This window comes from Melospiza georgiana, chromosome 4 (genome assembly GCF_028018845.1).
Source record: "Melospiza georgiana isolate bMelGeo1 chromosome 4, bMelGeo1.pri, whole genome shotgun sequence".
In the NCBI taxonomy this organism is placed as follows: Eukaryota; Metazoa; Chordata; class Aves; order Passeriformes; family Passerellidae; genus Melospiza; species Melospiza georgiana.
In genome coordinates this window covers 39,908,010-39,935,752 of record NC_080433.1, presented here as the reverse complement: position 1 = coordinate 39,935,752, position 27,743 = coordinate 39,908,010, and the positions used below count along the sequence as shown (strand labels likewise).

At 33.8% G+C, this 27,743-nt stretch overlaps 1 protein-coding gene across 1 annotated transcript in view; it reads right to left on the bottom strand.

Moving 5' to 3' along the window:
• Nucleotides 1-27,743, bottom strand: part of MGAT4C (MGAT4 family member C) — a 325,601-nt gene that overhangs the window by 150,366 nt on the left and 147,492 nt on the right. The window contains exon 3 of the mRNA XM_058023669.1: nt 22,797-22,848. The gene's annotated coding sequence lies outside the window, so the exon portion shown is untranslated. The remainder of the gene's footprint in view (nt 1-22,796; nt 22,849-27,743) is intronic.

Here is a 27,743-nt window from a genome sequence, read left to right as displayed (position 1 = left end):
TCCACTGCATATCTGAATCTAGCCATGGGGAGCTGCTGAAAATTGTAGACTGCATTGTGTTAGTTGTGCTACAAAGTTCAACTCTTGATTCTTTGTTTTTCAGCACATAAAAGAGCATAAATTTTGTCAGTTACAACTGAGCAGATGTAATCTAACCCTCCCCTGTCTGAGTGGTGATTTCAGGTAGACTTCTCCCCTTGACAGGCATTTCTGCTATTTACAGATAAATCTGATGTACTGAGCTTCTGCAAATTGAGTACTTTCCTCCTGCCATGGGAGCCTCTTTGGGCCTGCTGAACATCTTTGGGTCACATCCAAATGAATATGTCTGCTCTTAAGCTATTTGAACCATGCCCCCATACAGGCTGTCCTGTCAGTGTTAGGCTGGAGATTCAGGGTAACATTTTTAAAGGACAAAATATTCATATATCAGTTGCATTCAGTCCTTCACAGAGAAACGTTAACAGAAAAGAGCTGTGTTTGTTAGAGCTATAAACCAAACAGGATAGATTGCAAGGAAAAAAGGTACAGCAGTGTTTTTTCAAATTTCCGAAGGTAAACAGGTCTGAAATTTTTAAGCACAGTTGGTTAAACATTGTGCATGGACAGACAATCTACTTATATTACAGAGTGTGTTAACTACTGAGTACTTAAAAACAGAGAGACAAACCACAAATAAATACCCCTGAAGCAAACTCTTCTATGTCTAAAAGAGGACTGAAAAAAAAACAAACAAAAAACCCAAAAAATCCACAACAAAAAAATTACTCTTAAGATCTGTCATGACAGCAACATGAATTCTAATTTGAGATCTAATTTTCCTATTTGCATGTATGCATTTGCAAGAAAGCATCAGAGGAAACAGGCATACCTGTCTGAGTTATAATTTAATTTGCCAGTTATTTCTAATCACTTCTTTCTTGGTAGGTAAAAATTGTCATTGAGAACCTGCACATGTACTAACCTGAACTGATTTTTAGTCAGCACTGACAATTTGCCTGCACAAATGCAGCCTGAAGTTGACCTGTATTACTTCTGCAATACCATCAACATGCCACATACCAGAACTCTTCTATAGCTATATTTTAGACAGTAATATTTCAAAAGACAATGAAACAGCAAAACAACAAAAGATGAACTTAGAACTGGTTACTTAACTTCACTTGTATTTTAACAAGATTTCTATTCAAACACTATGATGTTTTCCATATATAGTTAAGGCTTTATTTTAACTTCTGACAGAGAAAATAATCAAGATATCATCATGCACTACACAGAAAACCCCTGGCCTGGGATTACACCTGTGGCCAAGGAAAGAAGCAAAACTGATAGATGGATCTGCCAAAGCTAGCCTAGCTTATTGAAAATAACCCAGCTGAACATAAATTTAGAAATATGTAGAAATAGAGTGATATAAAACATTTACAATAGATGTTTTCAGTAAATGGTGCATTTTTGGAGCCATACATTTCCATTCTACAGTTCATTTTCGTTTTTTTCTCCAATACATCTAAGGGCTGTCTGCCTGAGTTGTATATTTTATTCTACTATTTCTTCCTCCAATCACAAAGATATGTAGAATATAAAGTATATTGAATATTAGGGATATAAAGCTTTCAAGATTTCAGCTTCCGTTATAAATTGCAAAGGTAAAAAAACATAAATGTAAGTTTAAGTTCTATAGAGTTGAGAGAAATATATTCTCTTTTGAATAATCCCTGCCCTAAGGAGGACATAGACTACCTAGATATTATTTTAGTTTTTTGGTATAGATAAAAGAAATAAAAAAACTTCCTTATATACATCTTCATTTACAAAGTACATGATCTCATTTAAAATATTATATTCAATGATTTTAAATTACTTTTATTGTAAATGGAAATAATCCTACATGTTTTGAATGTATCTTTTATACACGTGCATTGAATAGACTATATAAAGAAATAAATAGCTACATATAACTAGTGGTATACCAGAAGAGCAGGGCAGTACAGAACATGCAAAATGTTGTCACCCTTACATCAACAGTAGCATGGTATGTGTTCTGTGTCCACCAAAATTGGTGAATTTATGAATCAAGAGTAACCAGAGAGCTGCATTACAAAATCTCAAATCTAACAATGGTCTTGGAATGGTCACTGGTTATTTTTACAGTTATTTTGTGAAGCATAAATGACTAGAAGGCTTCAAAGAGCCCAGATGAACTCCCTCTACCTTTTCCAACCCTTTCCTATCATATCTTAGTCTAAGAATCATTCCAGTCTACGCTATCCACATTTATGATCTAAAGTCCTTCCACTGCATTGTTCTTCCCTCCATAGTATTTTCTTCAATTAATATAAAAGACTATAATTAAATTTATTGAATTTTTCTACCAATCCACATTTGTGAAAATGGATACAAGGAGAAAAAGATTGTCTTACACCTGAATGACAACTTCAAATACTATTAGATCTATTAGATTTTTGAGTAAAAATCATTGGTAGACATTGTAGGCATATTCCAGGTGAAATTTGCTTTCATTATATACAGATAGAAGTACCAGAAAAGTGGTCAAACAGGATAAAAGGCAGGATTTCCATTACATTTCAAGGCAAACTATGTTCATGAATATCAGCATCTGCCTTTCATGAAAAGATTATGTCATTAAAAATTGCTGGAGAACAAACCCCCAACACAAAAAACAGATGAGAGATGTCCAGCACTCTGACAACTCCCTCAAGGGAACAGATATTAAAATGAAGCCTAAGTCATACTATTAATTACTTTGTAATTTCAGTAAGTGATTCATGGTATGATTTGATCTTCACAAATTCCTTAGAGCAAAAATTATGACTTTGTTCAGTTCCAGGAATTAAATGATTTTGCTATTGAAAAGTAAATTGTTTCAATTAAGAACAATTTCCAAGACTGAGTTCCTCAGCACAGACTTTCAAGTGTTCTTATTTAGCTCCTTTTTCTTTTATACCTGACTTAATATATTGACCTAAAAATTCAGATTTATTTTTTCATTTGAATGCGATTTCTTCTGCTTTTTTAATGACAGAAGATTGTCTCCTGCTCTGTACAATAACTTTTTAACTAAACTACTTAGTTTAGTAAAATGGCAGGAATGTAAAAAAATTAAAGTTATTTATAAATACACATGTAATAGAATAGAATTAGAATAGAATTCAGATTAAGATTGATTCCACAGCAATAACCCTCCATTTATGATCAATCATAAAGGCCATTTATAAAAAATATTTCATTCTTTAATGTTTTGATTTTGTGAACATTACTGGGAATGTTTTCATTTTAATATCCAAACACCCTGAGAATATTAAATTTGGTTTCCATTCTCAGCGTGTGTGTAAAACCCTCTTGTATTTATAATGCTATTGGAGATATTTGTAGACATCTTGTCTTTAAAGGTAGCTACTTTGTAAAGTAGTTATTGATACACACAGAAATTTCTTAGAGCTTGTTTGTCATAGGTAAAAATGAAGACTATCTCGTAGGATGGGAATACTTATATATACTTATGCCCTTTTCTCTTTGGCTTTCATTTGTTAAAAAAGTGATATTTTGTTGGATTTTTTTTCATTTTGTTATGCACAATTATTTATACAATTAGTAAGAAAAACCAAACATGTATATGTCATGCAACATAGAAACATGGTCATATTCACAAATATATTTTCATCTTTCTTATATGATTTAGGTTTTTTTTCACAAATATCTGATTTACATTGTTTGCAGCACTTGTTCCTAAGAGCAAAAATGGAAACATTTTGTGTTTATAGTACCATCCATTATTTGATTGTATGCAATCAAATAATTAGCTGCAAATTCAGAAATTGACACCAGCTACAAGAGAACTCAACAAAACATGTCATGTGTAGAAGACAGCTGCTTTAGTGTATGTGAGTCAGAAATGTGTCACTGGATCCTTAGTTCTGCACCTTTCCCTCTGACTTATTTCTTTACTTACTCATTTAAGATGCTCAATGTTTTTGAAACAATTTTATACAATGAAGCATTTCTTTTCATTTCATCAGCTTCCTTGCTAAAAATAAACAAATATTGCCTCTTCATATTCTCCAAATAAATTTGACTTTTTAATGAAAACAAAACCTTGTGAGCATCAAGAGCTGATTTCATGATAAGAAGCGTTTGGTGGAAATACCAACTGAAACTATTCCACGTCCTTCTTGTAATGAGGACAGAAGGTGGGATTACTCATTTTAAAACCTGAATCAGTTTGCTGTTCCCACTCACCAAATGACTCTGCCAGCAGCTGCTGCCAACAAATTGTAGCTGGTTAAGGAGCCACAAGCAGTACAGATGGAACAGCAAACAACAGTGGTGTGGAATGAAAAGAAAAAGTGGGAGCATCTTAAACCAGGATTACTGGATTCTTCAGACCAAGAAATTACAGCAGACAACATTTGATACTGTGATCAGTACAACAAATATTTGGGGTGCAAGAGAGGAAAAAAGCTACTAAGGTTTTCCATGAATACTTTGACATAAACATAGAGTTTGGAAATGCCTGACTCAGCCCTGTTTTCTGTATGTGATGAAGCCAGATAAGTAACTGCACTTTTCCACTGGAGTTCACGGTTCGTAAAGCTGTCACCGCTGACACTTGCCTGATAGCACTGGGGAAATGACCGCTCACAGCGCAACAAGAATGCAGATTGAATTGCTTTGACTATGGGTGTCTTGGGGCCTTGCTAAACATTTTATCCAAGAACCAAGTCCTGTCAGTTCTTAAAACAACTGGAAAAACTGCCCCGTGATACAGATCCTACTCTCCACATCTTTTAGACTACTAATCTCAATTCCATTTAACAAAAACAATGGCATCCAAACTGACAGCTCTACTTGCTGAAAGTATTCTTAAATTAATTTGCATTATGCATAATTCAGTGTTGGAGAAGACAAAACTTGATTCTAGAATTAGTTGAATTAATGCGCAGAAAATAATGAAGAAATAATGAACATAATATCTAATTTTAGCTTTAGTTGGAATGACTTTTTGCACATGAAGACTTCTTTGGAAATTTTAGAACAAGTTAAACCAAGTTAGAAAGACTCATACTGTTCCCTAAAATATAAGTATTTACTGTTTGCATGTTTTTAGCCAAAAATTGGAGGAAGGTTTCTGAAAATGTAAGTATGCACTGGAAATTAAATCTTCTTGTTCTCCATAATGTTAAAAATTCACAGTCAGAATATTTTTATAGTGATTGCCTGTAGAGAATATCCACAGCGTAGATGTCTGAGAGACTGAAATGTTATGGTTCATGGCTTAAACATTGGTGTGAAGGACTTCTGAAATCTTTATAAAAAGCTGTGACCACTGAAGCCCACATGTGCCTAAAGATGCCTCCTGAGTGAAACTTTGGACTGTGAGTTAAGACACCTGAGGGAACTTAAGGTAAAGTTGACACTATTCAATCACTTCAGGTCTAAGAAAAAGCAAACAAGGCTGAGGGAGAAAAATGTACCCACAAGAAAGCCAAACCCAGCAGCTGCTCTGGAAATCAGGTCTGGCTGAGTTCAGACTGGGGGAGGCCATAGCCCACAGACGCATCTGCTGAGGCCAGGTTTGCGCACACTCCCACCAACCCAGGCGGGGAGAGGAGAATTTTGGATGTGTGTCGTAACCACTGGTGAGAGGCAGTGAGCACTCATCCTCCCTCGCGCAAACCGGCTGAGCTGTGCACCTCCCCAGCGCAGGAAGGCCACATCCACGGGACAGTCACATGAGAGGCGGCAGAGGAGGTGTCATAACCCATCAGGGAGCCCCTAAAGTGCCTCCAAATTCCAGAGACCTTGCAGCACAGGACTGTGCATGACGCAAAGTGAAAAAACACCTCTGCTTCAGAAGTCTGCTGCAGGAGCCTGTGTCAAACTTGCTCCCCCTCAGGAAAGCTATCTGGGCATTCCCTCCTGGCTAATTAATATGTATATTAATCCATTGGCCTCTGTGGGGTTTTTTTCGGGGGATACCCTCACTGCCAAGAAGACCAGATGGAGAGGATCAACAGGGCATCACTGGGATCCACTGAATGGTGATATTTTCCTTAGTCTGTCCTGTCACTATTTTTCTTTCCCCTCATCTCTTTTCTATTTCTTTCTCTTCCCCAGCCCCCCCGCCCATCCCCTGCCCCCAGCTCTCATTTTTTAAAGTTTTAGTTTTCTTTTTTAACTTCCAAAGAAATGCAAGGGAAAATCGTCACTTCTAAATCCCACTGCAAATGACTATACTATAGAGTCGAACCTGCAAAAAATAATTTTAAAATATTCTTTTTGGATAGAGTATCAAAGCGAAATATCTACCAGAATTAGAACTGAAAACGGTTTGAATTCTGTAGGTCCTCCACAAAAATACTTATTTGACTTTGATTATATTAAAATTAAAATTATGTAACTCACTTTTATATGATCTAATTGAATAAATTATAAATAAAGGAAAGCAAAAGGGAAAAAACTAACAGTATCTCAGGTAAATATGCACGTCTGTGGTGATGGTGTATTCCTCTGATGCAAAATTTGTTCATCACTTCGCCCTTCATACATGTACACTCACCCAGTTAAATTTATTCATTATTTGAAATTATAAATATAATGCATACATGAAGATGGGGGGGTTATTGGAATAACTCCAACTGTATACTTTTTAAACCTTCTTTTTGTGTAAAATTTATGATGTACAATCGTAAAATGTGTACAATTCAACGTTATATATACAAACAGTTCGTGTTTCCGGTGTATACATATCGTAATATGATGAAATATACCTTATTTTTATTACCTTATATATTGCCTGGTTATACATAACTGTATAATACATATTACCTGTACGTATAGTACTATAATTTATTTAAATATATATCTTATACAATCATAGAATGGTTTGAGTTGGTAGGGACAGCAAAAAGCATCTAGTTCTAGCCCTCTGACATATGCAGGGATGGCATTCACTATACTGGGTTGCTCAGAATTCCATCCAGTTTGACCTGAATACTTCCAGGGATGAGGCATCCACAACTTCTCTGGGCAACCTTTTCCAGTTCCTCACCAAGCTCACAGTAAAGAATTTCTTCCCAATATTCAATCTAAAATTACTCTCTTTCAGTTGGCAGCCATTCCCAATTGTCCTGTCAGCACATACCCTTCAGCTACTGGAAGGTAACCATTAGGTCACCCAGAATCCTTCTCTTTTCCAGGCTGAACAATCCCAAACCTCTCAGGCTTTCCTCATAGGAGAAGTGCTCCATCCCTCTAATCATCTTGGTGTTCTCTGGACTGTGTGGACTCTCTCCAGCAGGTCCCTGTCCTTCCTGTGCTGGGAGCCCAGAGCTGATGCAGCCCTGCAGGTGGGGTCCCACAGGAGCAGAATCCCCTCCCTCCCTGCTGCCCACGCTGCTTTGGATGCAGCCCAGGACACCTTTGGCTCTCTGGGCTGGGAGTGCCATGGCTGGGTCATGTCCAGCCTCTCATCCACCTGCACCCCCAAGTCCTTCTCAGCAGGGCTGCTGTCCATCTGTCCATCCCCCGGTTTGGATTTATAATGGCAGTTGTCCTGACCCAGTTGTAGCTCATTGCACTTGCTCTTATTAAATCTCAAAATATTCCCATGGACACATTTTTCAAGCCTGTCCAGGTGTTTGGATGGTATCCAGTCCTTCAGGTGTGTCAACATCACTCAGCTTGGTGTCATCTACAAACTTGCTGACGATGCACTCAGTCCCTTCATCTATGTAATCAATAAAGATATTAAATAATACTGGTGTGTAGGTATATATATACACACAAACACAATAAAATAAGAAAACAAAACCAAAACCAAACCCTCAATAAAATAAAGAAATTATACAGTTCATTGAGAAGACACTGACAAATAGGTATCACTAGTACTTTCCAAAAGTGAGAAATTGCTCAATATTATGCTCAAAAAGTTAGACGTCATTTCAATGAGCAGCTTAGAAAAACAATTCTTACAATTTTTCTTGAACATTCCACTACCCAGTCAAACGTAGCAATGTGCAGAATGGTGTAATACTCAAAACTAAATGTCATATTTTTTTTGGACTTTCATATACTAGCTTTATTCTGATTAAATAATACAACTTCTTAAAGTAGAAGCTTCCATTTTTATTATTTTTAATGAGATCATGCAGAAAGATGAAAAAATTAGATTTTACTCCTTGGTGATTATACTCACAAAATGTTATTTATATCACAACAATTTTTTCTAATGTAGAAAAATGAAAGGGGAAATGATTGGTAATCTAATCGGACTTTGCGTTTATATTTTACATAATATAATGTGTGAAATATTACCAGAGTACCTGAAAGGAAGATAAGCAGACAAGTTCAGAAAAGTGCAAATTCAGGTCTATAGTTGAAAGATTTTTTGATATCTCAGTAGTATAAAATGCAGTAAAAATGTATATGAAAAAGAAATCAAGCATTTTTAGTATTCCAGATTATGACTAGACATATTTGACTGTGGGAACCTGAATGAAAGTTATAGGCTATTTGAAACCCACTTGATTTTGAATCAAAATCAGATCAGTGGTGCTGTGATATGCTATTTAAGAATAGGGTAACTAACCTGAAGGGAAAAAGTTTTAAAGTGTTTTCATGTAGTTTTGAAGAAAGATAAATGTTTGCTTCAGGTTTGGATCTATTACTAAAAATAAGATACTTCTAGCACCTGCTGTTATGATAGAGCTAGGATTGTCATACCTGCCATACTCAGGCATTTATCAAACACTGCATTATGTATGAGAACAGCTGATTGCTTCAGGGTTCCAGAGAATACATGGAAACATGGAAAAATGCATGGAGAAGCCTTTGAATAGTGATCTAATTCAATGTTTTACTCTGGGTAGTATGAACTGAATTAAAATACGAACAACATAAAAGTACATGATTTTTCATGTTTTTAATTCAGTACTATATAAACCTGTATATCTATAATATTAGAATATTAGAAGTTGTCCAGCCTCTATTATATGTATAGAAGTTGGACAACAGGATCTGTTTCCTATGAAGAGTTTATTCTGACTTGAGTTTGAGAATTTAGGGAGGTAAAAGAAGATTAATCTTTTAATTTTGATTCTGTATATACAAAATGGGAAGACAAAATCAGGGCAAGACAGAGCTATAATGACACAAAAGAAAGAAAAAAACCTTTCAGTTTTTCCTCACAGATGATGTTACATTACTTGAAATATATAAAGTAGGAGGTTATCATAGAATAAAAATCATTGTGATTGTGAAAATAAAAATATTGTGAAAGTTAGGGTTTCTGATAAAGAGTTTCAACAAATTCTTCCAGGACTGGGGCAGTGGCATCACAGGGAGAACTAGTAATGAGAGCTGAAAGAACATGGGAAATTGGCCCTTCTGTCATATCTGTAAGGAATTATGAATGTCTTTTCAGAATATGATATCAAAATGCCAAACTGACTGTCCAGGGCTACTCAACATGTTGAAAAGGAATAAGTAATCTAAAAGAACATATGGATTATCTGGCATAGTATAATTTACTCAGGTGGTTATGTCATGGAGGTCAGGCACAGGCACTGATAGTGGGATTTTTAAATCACATTAAGAGAAGCATCCTTTGTTACTTGCTAATATATTGTTAAATGTTAATTTCATATATGAAAATACATTATATACATTATAGTCACAGAATTTAAGTGTATTATTTTGGTAAAGTACGGTCAAAAGTTTATTCTATTCTATTAAGTCAAGTTGGTAAGAATTTTTATATGGTATCTATAATTATATCTAGCAACTCACTTAAAACTTACAGTTGCCAAAAAGAAAAGTTATTCGTTTCTTGTGAGCTAGGTCTAAAGAACATTAATCCTACTTGGAAGTTATCACCAGGGAAAATTTAAGAAATTTATGATCAGTTCATGATCAATATCCTTGATTTAACTAATAGAGACAAACTCTGGCTTCCCAGAGTCTTCTTCTTTGCCAAGGAACTTAACCTAGAGAAAAAGACAAACCTTACTCTCTCATTTTTTACAATTATAACACGATTAAAAAAAAAGTTTTAAATGAGAGGCTAATAACCAAGGGAAACAAGTAATTATACCTAATGACTTAAAAATCCCAAGGTAAAGGTAATAAGAGTCACAGTTCTTAACTGTGGACTGAATATACATGTAAATGTTGACATGCATAAAGAAATTATTTGGAAGACCTGAGAAGTAACTGAGAAATTATCATTAAAGTCAGGTTCAGTAGCTCTTCCTCACTGAGGATTTGTTTATTGGGACAGTTTTCTTTAATGAAATTAGGGTTGATATGCTCTGAATGTTTGTTACAGTTAAATTTAATCATCAGCTGAGGAGGAACTTTTAATGTTTAGCAGTCCATTTTCATTTGTTCCTCCTAAAACCTATCTATAAAACATTTCTTCACCTTTTTTTTACTGTGTACTATATTATTCTCTTGCTGTATGTTTTTGTAAAGAAGATAGGAGATGAAGGCTACCTTTAATAATTAGAGAGAGGCATGGTCAGACTTAGAATACTACAAAAATATACTCCTTTATGCAAAGCTAAAATACTGTGGACTTAAGTGAGGTTAGAATTTTGTCCCTGTTTGAAAAAATTCACGTGTCATGAGAAAATAAATACTAAGAGGGGTGGCACAAATTGCATTGCTAAATGTAACTTCAGACATGAACACATCTCAATAATGAATAATAGATGCACATAGAATCCCATTTATTTCTACAACTTCAAAACAACTATGGAATAGTATGAATTCATACAAAAGAGGCTGTAAAAAATCAAATCCACACATGCACACATCCTCTTTAATTCATGTTCCTTCCAACAATGTCACATTTGCTGCAAATTATGTAGCTATAATATACAGGTAATTTTCCTTCAGTCCTTTGGACAACACGTGCAACATATCCTTACCCTCCTGTCAGGAGGTATAAACTTAAATATCTCCATTAATCAAAATTATTGTCAAATTTTATAATGTTGATCAGGTTCACTCTGCAGTACTGTCAGCTGTAAGTTACATGCACACTGTAAGTTTCAATGCAAGAGATTTCACAGCAAATAATGAGTAAATTTTGGTTTCTCACTTGTAAATTAGACCCTGGGTCTTCTAGTGTTTATGATCATCTTCTTTATGATAATTCAAAAACTTCAGTACTTCAAGAGCAAAAGCATTTTACAGAAGTGGATAGTATTTGTACAAAATCTTTATGACAGTACTAATGTCCATCATGTAATTTCTATTCACCTTTTTCACGAACAGGTATCCAAAAAATTGTGAAGAATCTTTTAGGTATGCTAAACGTTACATCAGATGGTTTAAGTAGATACTGTTAAGGAAGAAGCTACAAATACAACAGCATCTTGTCTTCCACTCACTGAATGTCACCTATGATCTCTGAGTTGAACCAAAATCTATCAAGGGCCATTAAAGTACAGTATATGTGGCTCTAGACTGAAACATACTGCACTCGAGTAAAGCACAGCTCCTGCCAAGCAAATGGCATTTGGGACTTTCTTCAAGACACTGTCATTATTTGTCTTACTGCCCTTCTTCATTGTCTTAAGAAAATTGGAATGTAACTGATGGGAGTACCAGTGAGTCCAAATATTTTTGTTCAATCCCTTTCAGCTGATGACCAGTCTACTTATGGAACTCAGTGCAATAGCCCTGATTGTAGGGCTACATAAACAGACTGCTTTGGGTCTCCTCACTAAACTGGGTTGGGTAGCAATGCTTGGCTCTTAAATTGTTCCATGTTCCCCTTTCCAATAGATTGGAGTGTAGATTCGGGTAATTGCTTATCTACCACCAGACACCTTTGCTCTGTGATTCTCCTTTGAATTCATCTCCAATATGTATGTGGCACAACAAGGAGGAAGAGAGGAAAAATAAATGGAAAGTTGTGTCAGCAGAGATGAGAACTAGGCTGAGTGATGCCATTTTTTAGACTGAGGTGTCTTGATTTATGGATGCATTGCTGAGAGTGATTGTTTGGTTGAGGGCAATGGTTTCTATAACTATAATACAAAAGAGAATTTTATTAAAAGAACATTGAATTAAACCTTTGGATGGATAGAAGGGATTGAGAGGGTCTTTATTATTTACTTATACCCACTTACATATCCATTACTATTACTGGCTTTAGCTAAAAATTTTCCTTTTCTATCTCATGTTAGCTTTGTAAAATTTCTGCAAGTCTCATGGACAGCAAAAGATCTAGAAAATATATTTCTTGAATGGGCATTAATCATATACATTTATATTTTTTATAAATTCTTTAGCAGTCTGACATATAACTTAGCTAGATGAGGCCATGCAACTCAATAATTGTTGTGTCACCTAGTCATTTCAAAAAGGAGTAAACTCTTAATATGAGATCAATGCTTAGTGAGTACTTCTCTGAATTATTTTAGGCAGACAAAACAGACATTTTAATTGCAATCTAGGACTTCTTCTTCATCCTTCTTAATCCTGACAGCATTACTGTAATTTGTTTTATAGTAAGAAGCAAACCTCTTGAAATAAACTTCCAGGAATGCATTAATTTAAAGAATTATAGTCAGTAGTACTGTGTGTTAGAGGCATATCAATATTACAATAGCCTAGAGATGGATGAGAATTTGATTGGCATCAGTAATGAGAATTAGGGAATTGGAAAGTATACAATAGATAATAAGGAGGGAGAAAAAACTACTTAGGGAATCTACCTATTAGCTAAGAAGGGCTTTGACGCAAAATCAAAACAATGGCAGCAAACTTGCATGTTTCCTGTTATAATGTTCATTTAATCACTCAGCCCACAGCCCGTGAGACCTCAGGCACACTGGGCTCGATGCTGAAGCATGATTGCTTTGCTCACACATAGTGGCCAAACACAGTCACCTCTGGAAGATGCCTGCAGCAACCTGGGAATAAGTTGCACAGAAATCTCTGTATCCATAATCATAGCAACATGACAATAGATTATTGGCTCTTACTGACCGGAGAGACAGAGTTAATCACATCAGACAAGTTATTCTATGTAGCAGAATGATACAGACCTCTACCAAGTGTTATCCAAATCACTAGAAATTCTCCAAATCACTCTCTTCAGTATATTTGCTTATTAACCTATATTAACAGGCAGCTGTTATACAGGATGGATTGGCAAAATAACGCAGAATTAGCACTTTATGAAAAATGTTCATCACAACGAGAATTAATACATACATTAAAATGTATTAGTAGTTCACATCATCCACACATTAATGTAGTGCTTCCTCCCTGTATTATTTGGATTATTCCTTCTGGCATTTTGCATTGTCAAGTGGTATGTTCTATGCCCAGAACACTGTTGTTAATTTTAGTAATCTACATAGATATCTGAAGAGCCCGTACTGAAAATTACTCCCTGGAGAAGATAGTGTTTATCAGTGATGATGAAAGATGTGACAACACTATATGTTTCACTTGTTTGGCAATAAGCATAGTATAGAATTTGCATACCAATGATTTTTGATATTTTCTTATCGTTCATGCAGGGCTTGTATTATCAAATTAATACATGCATTGGAATTGGCTTTTTTCCTATGTTTTCTTTTAGAGTTTCAACAATTTTAAATGAATGTTTTTATACAACATCCTTGTTATTACCTCACTGAACTGTACATATATATACATGTATATATATATATATAAAATAATCACAATTCCCCCCAAAGTGCATTAAAAAACATTACAACCTAAATTTAAATTGAAAAAACCTTCTAGCTTGAATCTATAATTATTGGCTTTATATGAGGGTGTCTGCTGACTGTAAATTTATTGAATCACATAGGTAGAAAGCAAAATATTTCATTTTGGTAATTTAAAATGTAATTACAAGAAAAAAAGATTAATTTCTATTGGACATTGATTTCTAGGCACTTGCAAACTTAAAATCTTAAAATATATTGTGGGACTAGAGAACTTTATAATCAATACATTTCAGGACATATTTATCTGTACAAAAAGCCTTTTTTGAATGACCATGAACTTGGAAGTCAACAGCACATTCATTAACTCACTGTTTTGCCCATGAAGACAGCTAAAATTTATCTCATTATAGCATCTAAAAAATATTGAAATGCATAAATATAGTAATGTATTAATTTTGATAAGCAAAAGAATATCTCTTTAAGTTAAGGTGTGTTTTTGGAAGTACATTCTGACCTAATTTATGAGGTGCTCTCCTAGTAAGTTGTCCACTTGTCCAGTTGAAATAGAGATCTTCTAAATCAGGCAGTAAGTATGTGCTACCACCTTGAACAGTTAGCATCTGGCTAAAGAGGAGTAAACCAAAAATGGGAATAAATAGTTGTTTTAAAATTCCTTGGTGACCTTTCAGGGAATCTATGCATTTTAATATAATCCTAGGTATATGATCTGGAAAAGGTATTAAACAATGATGTATATATGATTATATTAAAATTATTTAGAAAGGGTAAAGTTGACAGCAAAGGATTGCAGATGTGGTTTATGATACTAAGTAACTGAACCATAAAATGACAAAAGAAATTCAGTGTAATCACTGTAAAGAAAAAATATGGGAAAAAGTTTTTTTGTGCATATATTTGAAAATGGGTCCTAAACTAATGTCTTAGAAAAAGGTTATTAAGGTTAATGTTATGAAAACAGTTCCTAGCAGTAATCAAAATTGGGACAAGAAAAAAAATATAAAAGAAAATTATAAAGCATTACTGCAATGTTTCACAATTGTGCAATTCCTATGTACCTTGAATGCTGAAGATCTTTCAGGTCTCCCCAACTAATAGAAAAAAGTATGAGTAAAAAAGAAGTATGAAAAGTCTTGTCTATGAAGAGATATTAAATCAATTGAGATTCTGGAAAAAAAATTATTGGAGAAGAATATAAGATTGTAGCTGAGAAAGATAAGTGTTATTCATCATTTCCCACAATATTAAACTAAAAAATAATCAAAAGAAGTATTCAAGAACTAGTCTTGAACTAACTGAAATTTGTTTTATTTTTTTTACTCAATGTGTAAATGACTTGTGAAACTTATTGGCAACATGCTGTGCCAATATAACTGCTGCTGCAGTTATTAAGTGATATCAAACAGAAGGATGTAGAGACAAATTCCAGTTCAGAAGGTACTAAACTACAGGGTGTCAGTAGCTGTGAGGTTAAACTGAGTGAAGCATTAATTTATTCTTGCATCCACAATTGATCACTGTCTAACACAAGATCTTGAAGTAGAAGTCTTTTATCTTGCCCATTATCGTTGCTTTTATGATCATTTCACAGTCTGATCAGTTTCTTGAAGTGAGAAAGTTAAGTATTTGACTTGTGCATTTTTGATATGGTCCTGTGCATGAGTAAAATTATTGAACTGAAACCCAGTAAGTTTAGATGGTTCTATCTGCAGACATGCAAAGAACTTGTATCTTGTTTTCGCTATTATTAATTGGATGAAAATCCTATAGTCATAGTGCTATAGAAAATAGTCATAGTGCTATAGACAGTGATAAATAGAGATAAGAATGAAAGACAAGGCCACATAAATGATTAGCAAAATCTTTCCCTTTAGTAACAATCTGAGTACAAAAACTTGATTTTCTTAATATGTGCCATTCAAAAATTGCATATATTGTTGTGGTAAGTACTGTATTCTGATTTACTTTTTAAGAACATCACCAAGCTGAACACATTGAGCTAGGAGAAATTCAAGTTTGTAGAAGTGGCAGATTTTTTTTCTTCCTAAAACTTGCAGAAGAATGACAAAGTACAGCTTCAGAGTTTCCTGTGATTCTATTCAAAGAATTCTTTTCTTGCATGTTTGAAAGGTTTCAGCCTGTGGAGCTGAGAAAGATAAACTAGTATAGACTCAGGTATTCTGTAAGAAAATGTAGAAGTAAAAGACCTATAAGAGTGCTATGGCATTTATTCCATCAGTGCAGAATTGTTGCCTGATGTGTACTTCAGGCATTGGACTAGTTTGCCTTGAAAGACTGAGCCATAAGTTGATGTACTGCTTATTACAATGAGTACTATGTTATGGTTTAAAATGGCTATATATTTTAAAACCATTACCCTAATTTACAGTACCATTTCAGCCACATTTCTCTTGGAAACCCCTCCTTGCATGTTCATCAAAACCATACAGATTGCTATTCTGGAGGAAAAGAACAGCAACAGATATTAAAAAAATAAAACAATTAAATGTTTCCTATATCTTTATATACTTCTCAACTCTTAACCTTTTAGGAGGAGTTTTAACATGTTATATTCCTTTTCACTCCTTGTGCATAAGGGATTATGAAATTGAATTTTAAGTTAAGATCTCTTAGTATTTATCTTACTGTTATTAAATCTGGTTGAAGAGGTACAGGAGTATAATATTTTGCTTTTTTGTTTTAAGCTAAAGAAAAAAAATGATGCTTGTGTTATTAAATTTATATGTGCCAATTTGATTGTGATAACTTCCCCATATTGATGAACACTAACTGATTCTAGCCTATTGCACCTTGCTCTCCTTCACATGCTGATCTGATAAGAGAAAGTAGGCTTCATGTATAATAAAGTCAATCTTTTGTGGGCCTCTTTTCCTATAAACAGCCCAAGACAGAATTTTAATTTAAAAAAATCAATCATCCAGAATAATAGAACCTCCTGATCCCCAAGGACCTGATCTAGATGAGACAAATCAATAAACCAGTATTTCCTCCAGCAGCATGGAAGACAATAATAGTCACGGTGCTTTCATAAGCAGTGGTGTGTTTAGTGAACAGATCTTTCATATGATTTCTGGGTTTGAAATAAGATCTGTAAAGTTAAATTTTACCAAAGGTTGTAGTTTAAAGAATTTTGTGGATTTTCAAATTATTTATTATTTTCACATCTTCCTTTGTAACATGAATATGAAAATTTCCCTCAATAGAAATAAGTTAAACTTAATTTTGGTTTAATACCTTTACTGCAGATTTCCTTTGGTACATGAGGATTTTGAGATGCAGCCAGTGCCTCAGACAAGAAAAGTACTTTACAAAAATCCTTAAGTCTTCTGTAGGAAGGTATCTGTGTTTCAGTTTGCATAGAGCAGCAATAGAGCAAAGTACTTTTTACAGTGGCATATAGTTATAGATAAATTATTTTCCAATATATTATAGAATAGTTGTACATACAACAATTCAGAATTGTTGCACATACAACAATTTGGAACAGTTTTATAATGGAATTTCAAATAAAAAAATGCTCTGAACTACTGTCCTTGAAAGATCAAAGTGTGTCACAGAATAATATAATTTGAAGACAACTGTAGGGTTGTAAGCCATGCAAATGATAGCACTGAATTGAGATATAGGTACATAATGGCTGGATTCAATGATCTTGGAGGTTTTTTCCAGTCTTAATGATTATATGATTGTTTCCAATACTTATGATTATTGAACATTAATTCTGGCATTCCCAATAGCCCATGAGATAATTTTTTTTCTGGACCTAAATTCCTTGTTAAGAGACAGTGCAAGTATTGTGCTTTTTATTTATTATCTCTCTTCAACACATCCATAGGCTGTCACCTAGAGATGTGCATTGCACTCTGCTGTTTGCATTAAAAGTGTCTTCAAGAGTTAATAATTAATGGGTTCAGGCACAAACATTTTCTACAGTTTTCACCTTATTCCAAGACTGTTCAGGTTTCTGCCAATTTTAAAAAGTTCACACACCAAAAAAAAAAAAATCAATGATAATGATTACTAGTAATGCATATTTAGAAAGATATATGGAATAAATAAATATGTTCTTCAATGGCCTGTGAAAAATACAGATTTTATTTACTTATTGGAGTCTTTACTTATTCCACACCTAAAAATTCAACATACAAATTCTGGGCATGCAGAATTCTTCAGAGAATTCTTAAAATGCTATATAGTTTGCACAGCATATCTTTGTCTATACAAATACTGATTTTCAGATCAAATAGAAGGGAGAAAATTTTTTAAGCTGCCTTTATTGCCATGCCAAAACCCTCATCTCCAAGGACTAGTATAAAGCTGAACTTGTCAATTTGTGATTAAATCTTATAGGATACAGCAGTGATACTCGTTAAAGAAAAGGCCTTTTATAGTCTGCAATCTTATTTTCAACTAACAGGATGACACAAAAGTCACATTTCACAGAAGTTTTATGTCTGTTATTTCATGCTGGAATAATGCTGCACAAACTAATTAGCCAGTATAATAGTGTCAGGGTATACTCAGAGAAAAAAATGGATCTGGCAAAATACCTCTGACTTTCTAATATTTATAATGACCTGTGTATTACTGAGACAATATTCTTACACTTGAAGGGTTAGTCTTTTGCAGTGCCAAGAAATAAATCTTATTTAGTCTAAGACACTCAAAATCTCTCAGTCTAAAGCACTTAGATGATACATAATTAATGCAGGATGGTGTAGCTACCATTTCACAAATCACTTTGTTTTTTTACAGTTAGAAACAATGGCCACAGTTCTGGAAAAACCAAAGCTGGGAAAAAGCTAGTAAAATTAAAGACAAATATCATTACAACGTAAGTCCTTCAGTTAATTCATCCACTGAGGTAGATAGAATGCAATAAACGAGATAACACAATAAGTTTTTCAAGGAGTTGAATTAAAGCAGCAATGCACTGAGGGTAGCAAGAAATGTGACAGCAGTGGGCTGAAGTTTTGGCAGGAAATTCATCAGTGCATTACAAAGGTTTTTCATGTCCATGAATACTTATAAGCATGGCATGTGTTTTTTGGTGGTTTTTTTTTTTTTTTTTTTTTTTGTTTTTTTTTTTGTTTTTTGTTTTTTTTTTTGTTTTTTTGTTTGTTTTTTTTTTTTTTTTTTTTGCTGTTGTTAGGGGGTTTGGTTTTTTTGTGTTTTTTTGGAGGGTTTTTTTGGTTTTTTTTTGTGAGTTCTTTTGTTTTGGTTTGATTTGGTTTAGTTGGGTTTTGAGGGGGTTTAGGGAGTTTTAGGGGTTGTGTTTATTGGTTTCTTTTTTGTCTTTTTGTTTGAAAGACAACTCATAGAGGAATATAATGGAAAAAGACAAGAAAATGGAAAAGAAAGAAGATTGAAAGAGTAATGAAGGATTTGAAGACAGGTGAATTTACTACTTTAAATTTATCACAGTTCTAACTCCCAGAAAACTTATTTCTTCAGATTCTTGTAGATTTGCAGGTAGCTAAGATATGTAGAAACTTTTACAGGCATGATGAATGTTTGTAAAGCACGCCTATCATTCAAATAAATGAATAAAGATACTACTGAATTATCAGAAAACCACCAATTCTTGCAAGATCTACTAAAATGAAGTCATAATATTGGTACATTTTTACAATAGCAAGTGAGTTTCAAAAATTAGAAAACTAAATAAAATGTGTAGGAAACTGTCACATGTAAATATTTGTCCTGTGACTACATGACTTTTCTAGGGAGTTGCAAAGCTCTTCATATTGCTGCATCCCTGTAAGCAATCTCAGGATCTGTAAGTATGAATGGAAAAAAAATTCACACAGATCCCGACCACTAGCTCCTCTTTTGTAGTCAGTGTGGAGAACTTTTTCAGTCCAAATCTGTATATCATTTGGATATTTAAATTGCCGCTCTCTTATCATGACGAGGAATTTTAGACTTTTATCAAAATATCAACATATTTATATGACAATTTCTGCTACCAGAAAGCAGTGGCAAATTTTCCCTTTTTAGATATTTGATACTGTTTTAACTGGATGACTATTCCAGATTCGCATTTAAAAAACCTGTATTTTTATGCATTCAGAAAGGACAGCCAGGTACATTAATTAATGTTAAAGAACATTTACAGTAGGATATAAACATTCTTTTCAGCAGAGGCCAACAAAACAAGTTGTAAAAATGAAAAAAAAATTATAGCAGTTTTTAACTATAGAATTATGAGTTATGGAGTAGGTATTTTACTTCATTCAACAGGAGGTTAATATCTTCATGTCTTTAAAAAGAAAATCAGGATTAAAGAAATTAGAAAATTGAAATATTACTGTGAAATTACAGACAGACCATCTTTCTGATAGCTTATGGAGCACAAGAAGAAAATTGAAATTAGTCAGTGAAACATTAATTTCTTCAACTAGGACTGAAATTGTAATTTCCAAATCTACTGCTGATGTTCTAAAGTGCTCAGATAATCATGTACATGTTTTAGTTTAAGTAGTAATGTAGTTAGGACAGATTAACTCCTTGTGCCTAGTTTGCTTTACTTTTCATGCAGTACATGAAAATTAACACAGCTGGGATAAGAAAATTAAAAAAAAAAAATCAAACCATCAATGAAAGACAGAAGCATTGAAATAATATCTGTGATATTTAGGTGACATGTCCCAGATTAAAAATGGAAGTAAAAATGTTAGCCAAAAATGTTTTCATCTCAGAAGGAAAAACATTATGAATTACTGTGTATAGATTTTTTAGTATTCAGCAAGTTTATCATCTTTAGCAATACATGCTCAAAAGCCAACTAAGACAGAATGTACAATATCTCTAAAGGAGAAAAAATGTTGGCTTTTCATGCCATGCAATTTCCTGTTCATGCCTGACTTGCAAATCTCTAAGTAACTGGACATGTTTCAGTTTTGTGTTCTTGAAAAAGAGTTATGAATTTAACAATTTACTGATAATTATGTCTCCATAAATGCTTTTAAATTTGTCACCAGTACTTATTAGATGGAAACACAAGGTTGAAGTTCCTAATTTAACTTACAGATTTTTCATTTAAATACTGTGAATTCTAAATTATTGATTTAATAATCTATCTTTCATAAGGCCTTAATAAGTACTGATATATAAAAACATTATAATTTAACTGTGGAAGTGATGGGGAAGGAATTCTTAATCCATGCAGTTTAAGGTTTTTCCTTTGGTCTACAGTATACTGTTATTTTAAAGTGGAAAGAAACTACTTCCATTTGGTTTGTGCTTCATCCCTGTATAGAACATGAACTTCTCGACTGAAAAAAAAACAATTAATTTCTGGACATATTTTGCAGCTATAAAGGCTGCAATAAAAAATCATAATAAAAAACCCCAAACAAACAAAAAAAAAGCCAGAAATATCGATCTTATAATATATTTTACTTGTCCTTTATTGCATTAATTTCATATCATGTATAGGGAAATGGAATCATAATAAAGCATTTTCTAATACCCCCACTAGGAGAAGAAATGTAATTTGCAACAAAAAATATATTTTGAGTCAATGTAACCTTTATCCATTGAAAGCATGCTGATTGACTTTTAGGAAAAAAATGCATTATTTCCAAATTAAAAGATTATTCATTTCCAGGGATCAGGACTGCAGGAAGTTTTTAGAACAGACTTAGACTTGAATAAGTCTACACCAAAAGGAGTAGATTTATCTCTACAGCTCTGTAGCACATCCCCCTGACCCCAGAAAGAGGACCCAGTGACAAAGCAAGAAATTGAGTCTATAGTAATTGCTACAAAAAAGCTTTGCTAGTGGATACCAAAAAATTCATTAGGAATCTTGATGGAATAATTAGTGGCTATTCAGTGGCTAATCAGAGGTAGCATTAAACTATCCATTGAATGACTTTTATCTATCCACATGGTATTAAATAAAGATCAGCTTTTCCAGAATAATACTAGAAAAGATAATCTGGTGTAAAATCTCCTGAATAGCTGGAGATTTCAGACCAAGTTTTTGATAGAAACAGCCTGTCTGAATCAAACATGTTCCACCCAGGAACATGGTTCTGATGACCCCTGAGTATGACCTACTCCCAGTGGAAAGCAATTTAATGCTCCACTGCACACAGAACAGTATATATGAATACTGGGGGGCTGGGGAGAACCCAAACAGATTAATTACTGACGGGTACATTTGAATGTGACTGCTTCTTAGCCACTTGTCGGCAGCCAGGCAAGATTGTTTCACCTGTTAGAGAAACATGGCAGGCTGCCTGTGCAGGCTCTCTTCAGGCAAACGGCCTCCATTGTCCATTAGAGGGAAAATCCCCCTATTATTTAAGGAAATGTGACAGCATTGGAGCTGAAGTTTTGGCAGAAAATTCATCAGTGCATTACAAAGCTTTTTGCCTTCTACAACTTTCACCAGCCTCTTTCCACTCTTTTATCTGACAGCTCAAATGCCTCAGGGTTGTGGTCATGGCAAAGGTCAAGAACATAACAGCAGGACTGTAAAAACAGATTCTTTCAGGGGGAGAAGCTGCCATACACAAACAAGGCTATTGAGCACAAGACAAGGAGATGAAAGCTCACATCTCAAAAAAAAATCAAATTAGTTACCATTACTTCTGAAAAACCATTAAGAATCTTAAAAAATTATTTAGAACTCTTACATACTCTGTGAAACCTAATACAAGCAAGGAAATTATCTGTTATAACATAAATATTGGAAAGCCTCATATGTTGGGAACAATTGCAAACATGCATAAATAATAAGTAGTCTTTGTTTAGAAAAAAACCCATGACAGTTGCAAACTATTAATTTAAAATATAATAAAATAATGTATTGCTTATACCAAGATGGCTTAATTCATATACAAATGTGTGTTTTACTGAAGACTAATTTACTTCAGCACGATGCTTAATTAAATAAGAACCTGAAAATTTGTATTTCTGTTATTAAAGAAATTTGCAATGTTATAGTGGTTGAGTTTAAAGTTAAGAAGTTTGCTATGTCTTTAATTACTTATCATCAGTGGTAGCAATGAGGTGAATTTGAATTACCTGTCACAATGTCCAGTTGTCCTCTTATCAGGTCAAGGAACAGGTTGACTATCTGATTAAAAAAGCCACAAAGAAAAAACAGAATCTTAACTTCCTATTTCATCAAACAATAATTTTTAAACATACACATATTCAGTGCGTGCAAGGAATAAAGGAATTTAACAAGTATGAAATAGTTTTTGTATGTACATTCATTCAGATATGAATTTGACAATGGACCAAAGTGTCCATTGTCAGTACTTGGTTCCTATTAATATGCACACATCACATAAAAAACATACTTGAAAGCAGCTCACCCAGTAAAAATTGTTAGGCTCAAACACCAATGGTTTTAAGTATAGGTGTAGTTGTACCAACATCTTTCATTCTCCAGATTGTATAATAAAATGCATTATTCAAACAAGAATGGACTGACCTCAGAGAGATAAATAGTCTTTGTTTTTAAACTGGTTTTATATGATTCATTTTTCCAAATAATCCCCACACATATAGATACCTACCAAATATGCTGCTGGATGAGATAAATAACATCACATTTAGAGACCTGAGATTCTTCTGATCTTCATTTATAGATTTCATACAGGTATTCTAGTCTGGGTGAGATGTTTAAATTGGGAAGCTTGGATGAAAAATGATGTATGGTTTTTTTCAACATACATCTGTGTTGTTCTGTATTGTTATGACTAGTATTAAGGAGACCATCTAAGGAAGTATATCCCATTATTCCATCTTTATCTAGCCTACATGCAGAACACAGTAATATTAATAATATTAAACTATTAACAATGATTTTAAAGTTTGAAATATTGTCATAAGCTATTTCAGGCAAAATAGCTGATTTTGCAGAAAGAAACTGAATTAATTTATCTTGAAATGTATTAGCAAGAATTGGTTTCTACTGCACTGTCTGCAAAATATGTTATCTTAATTTTATATGTAATACTTCAATATCTGTGCAATCTAAATGAAACTCTTGGAAAACAGCAGAGTGATCATTACTGTTAGAATTTGCTGAAAAAATGCTTATCAAATATTTAGTTGCCTTAGACTTTACAATCAGTGATGGCAATGTGCAGATTGATTGGGCCTATCTAGTTGTAAAAGTTATAACAAATGCATGTTGCTTTCAGTGCATTTATCTCATCTGCAATATCTTATGAGAATTTTTTCACCTCTTTAATTTTTTTTGTGGAGTTGATTCTTTCCATGAAATACTTGAATAAAACACAATTGTATATATGTTCAGAAATTCCTGGAAATGTATTTCAGATATTTCAATATTCTAAAATTAAAAAATTCAGAATGTACCTTGCTGGCCCTTGAGTTTCATTAATCTATTTTCACAGTGCACATTTTATGCTGAGTAGACTAAAATGTGTTTAAAGAAGGAAAAATTATAAATGTTTATATTTGTTAGCATTTCTACATATAATACAGATATTTATAAATCCCTTAAAAAGATTTTATTTTGCCATATGTGTCACATAACACACCTTCTTACATTATATTGGCGAGATCCTTAGTTTTATGCCAAGAAATATTTTGGGAGGACCCCACACTAATAAAAAGCAAGATATTTTCCTGCAGATGTTACGTGCATTTCTGTATCTGTGAATTGCTCTACCTCTGTTTTTCTATCTACCTTTATATTTGCATATGTAGAAGCATAAGTGTGTATGTAACTAATTTCAACAGGATGTGCAAAAAGCAAGGGACTGTTATTCCTCTCCTTTTCCTGTCATCATTAACATGGCTCAGAATGGCACACAGTTTCCTGATGTTTATGCACACTCATTCCACTCACTGAACATACTATTACCAGCTTTGGAGATGCCTGAAGCTGATTTCTTTGGGCACCAGGACATACTTATGTGGATTAAGCTAATATGCCCTAAATCACTCTTTTATGTGGTCAATGGAGAGCAGACGGCCTACACTATCACTGACTCAAGAATTTGAATATTTCCCCTTAAATCTTGGGTTACCAGAAGACAAGAAAACAATAGACAAGACACTTTTTTTAAAGGTAATCAGCAAAATGGAAACAATGGCAAGCAAAAATCTGAGAATCAAGGAGAGTTTTCTTGGAAAGAGAACATGAAGGAAAAGGCAGCAGAGAGAAGAGATGGCAGGGAACCTGATCCCCTGACTACCTCCAGCATGAATGCAAGGAGAACTGGTCTTCACATCTCAAAGATAACAGTTTCTGATATATTAGTGATGCAATGAACTATCCTTCTAACATACCCACCAACAGAAAAAGTAAAATTATAAAAATAACAAAAGAAATGCCTGTAAACCTCCTCAGTCCCAGTGAAGGGAAAATACACCTAAACCTCTTAAACCTAATTTCTATTTGAGCGGTCGTATGCCAGAGAGAAACATTTCCAGTTTGTAGAGCAGTGTAATTTCAAGGACAGAAAGTTTTTATTTTATTAAAATAAAACAAACATAGTCTAAGTATTTACAATATTGTGCTCTCATGACTAATGCTGAAAGCGTGGCTAACTGTAATGCATACTTTAAAAAAGGATTAATTCAAACTTAAAATTCATGTAAGAAATATTATTTAGATCAAAATTAGGACTTAAAGAATAAATCATCATTAAAGTGACAACAAATTATATTATATAGTGAGGTAATTCTCCAGTGATTTTAACATGTCCAATAATACACTGCAATAAAAAATAAGACTCAATTATCAGAAGAACTGCTATTTGTAGTGAAACCTTGACCCTATTTGAAGATGTTTTAGTACAACTTTTAGAAAAAATTAAAGATGACAGAGTCATAAAATACATAAGCTCTGGCAATTTGTTGGAGGAGCCACAATTTTTTATAATTGTCAAATCTTTATTTATATTTGTGGCAATACCATCAATCATAAAGATTCAGCTTGGTATATTTACACATGAATAGGACCTGTTATCACAATTCTTTTCCATTTTCTGCTAGCTGTTAAAAATTAATTTTGGATAAGCGTTGTAAGAAACATGTATAACAATACATAAACAAAGATGAAATCTAATTTTGATGCATTTAAGGTATTGCAGGAAGTCACATAACTCTCTGCCTAACAGGACCTCATTCCTCAACTAGAAATAAGATTTTATCGATTTCTCAAAAATAAAAACCTAATTTTATATTTGAAAAACATAGATAGAAGCTAAAACTGGAACCAACATATCCCTGAAAATACAATTCTAGGGTAAAAAGGAACTGAACTAGATTGTGTGTTGTTGGGAAAATATGGTAGCAAGAAGCACTTTATTTGGGGAAAAAAAGCCAATGGGCTGGATTAATTTTTTTTCATGCATAAATATGGGAGATGCCAAGGACATCATGGTAATTAAACTTCACAGACTAATAATCCATGGCTGCATGTTGGTGAACACTCTTGTCATGATACATGCAGTATCCATCTGCAAGAGGATGTGAAACTTTTCTTAATCAACTAAAGAGCTGCTGATATTTTGGTTTCAAAGGTCTGAAACATATCAGAAAGCATACTATAAGGTTGTGATAACAGAGGAAATTTAAGCTTTATGATGATATGTCTCAGGGAAAAAGAACAACAGCACAAATTTGTGCACATTAAGAAATATTACTGTTCTCGGTCTTTCATATCGTTGTAACTTGTAAATTCTTGTTAGTGCTAAAAGAGTTCAGAAAGAGGTCTTGAGGATATGAAGAAGCATAACTAGATTTCTCACTTATGTGAATTCTAATATAAATTTAAAACACCTCAATTTTAAAGTTCAAAAAATAAATGAGGCTATTTCAAGAAAACAATTCAAAAAGCAGCAAAGAGGTAAAATGCATAACTTTTACTCTCTCTCAGGCACTATATTCTGCTGTTACATTATGAGAAATATATTTTGTCTTCAGATAAAGTTGTAAAGTCAACTTATTGTCACATCACTTTTTTATTCTTACACATCTGAATAAAAGTTTGAGAAGAACAACTAAAGAGTAGTATTTCTCACACAGGAAAGTAGAAGAAATATAGGCCTTCCTCCCCTGATTTCATTGTTAAAATTTGAAAGACGTAAAGCAGAACAATAGACTGTCATTTTTACAAAAATCATCGTTCAATGATAGATTGGTCTAGTCAGACTAAGCAAATTACAAGAAACCTGATAGTCTTAAAATGGCAAGAGAAATTACTTCTGAAGATCTCAAAGTGGGTGATCAGGCTAACTATACTTATCACAGTTCTTTCTTGAACTATCTGTAAGAAAATGCATCCTTTTCTTTGATGCAATGCTTTAACAATCAAATAACTAAAAAATATTTTTTCATTACTATTTTAAATAATAAGAATTTATTAAAGCCATCAATAACTCCCCAGTGTTTCATTAATATCAGTGACCTCACAGGGAGTTGTAACTCATATTAACACACTCCAACATTCATGATTATGCAGAGCTCTTATTTAATATTATGCAAAAGAGAGGTTAGATAGGGTCTCCCTAAAGGTTTAAAACACAATTCTGATAGCGTGTCTGTTTTCACAAGTAGTGGGATGATTACAAGTGAATTAGCAGGTCAAAGCAGAGAAGACCCTACAGCTAAATTGTGTTACATGGCATTATAGTTAATTTGACCATCTGGACTAAGTGCAATCCACGCTGAGGTTCCACAAGGCCAGCGTCTCCCTCTGGGCTGGGGGAAGAGGAGGGAACACGTGGCAGGCAATAGGGCAGGTTCCGGCACCCTGGCTTGCCCAGCCAGGAGCAGGGCATCCCTCCCACAGGCACTGGGGCTGCTCCATGGACAGGGTGAGGACCTGACCTGGTGAGGGGAACCAGTGTCTCACAAAACCCCGAAGTACCTTAATTTTCTCCAAATGATGGACTCAGGCTGGGGCTGGGTCAGGACGTCAGCCCACAGGCTGGACTCATATGAGACACTTTTTCTCACATATGAAACACTTTCTCACAACTA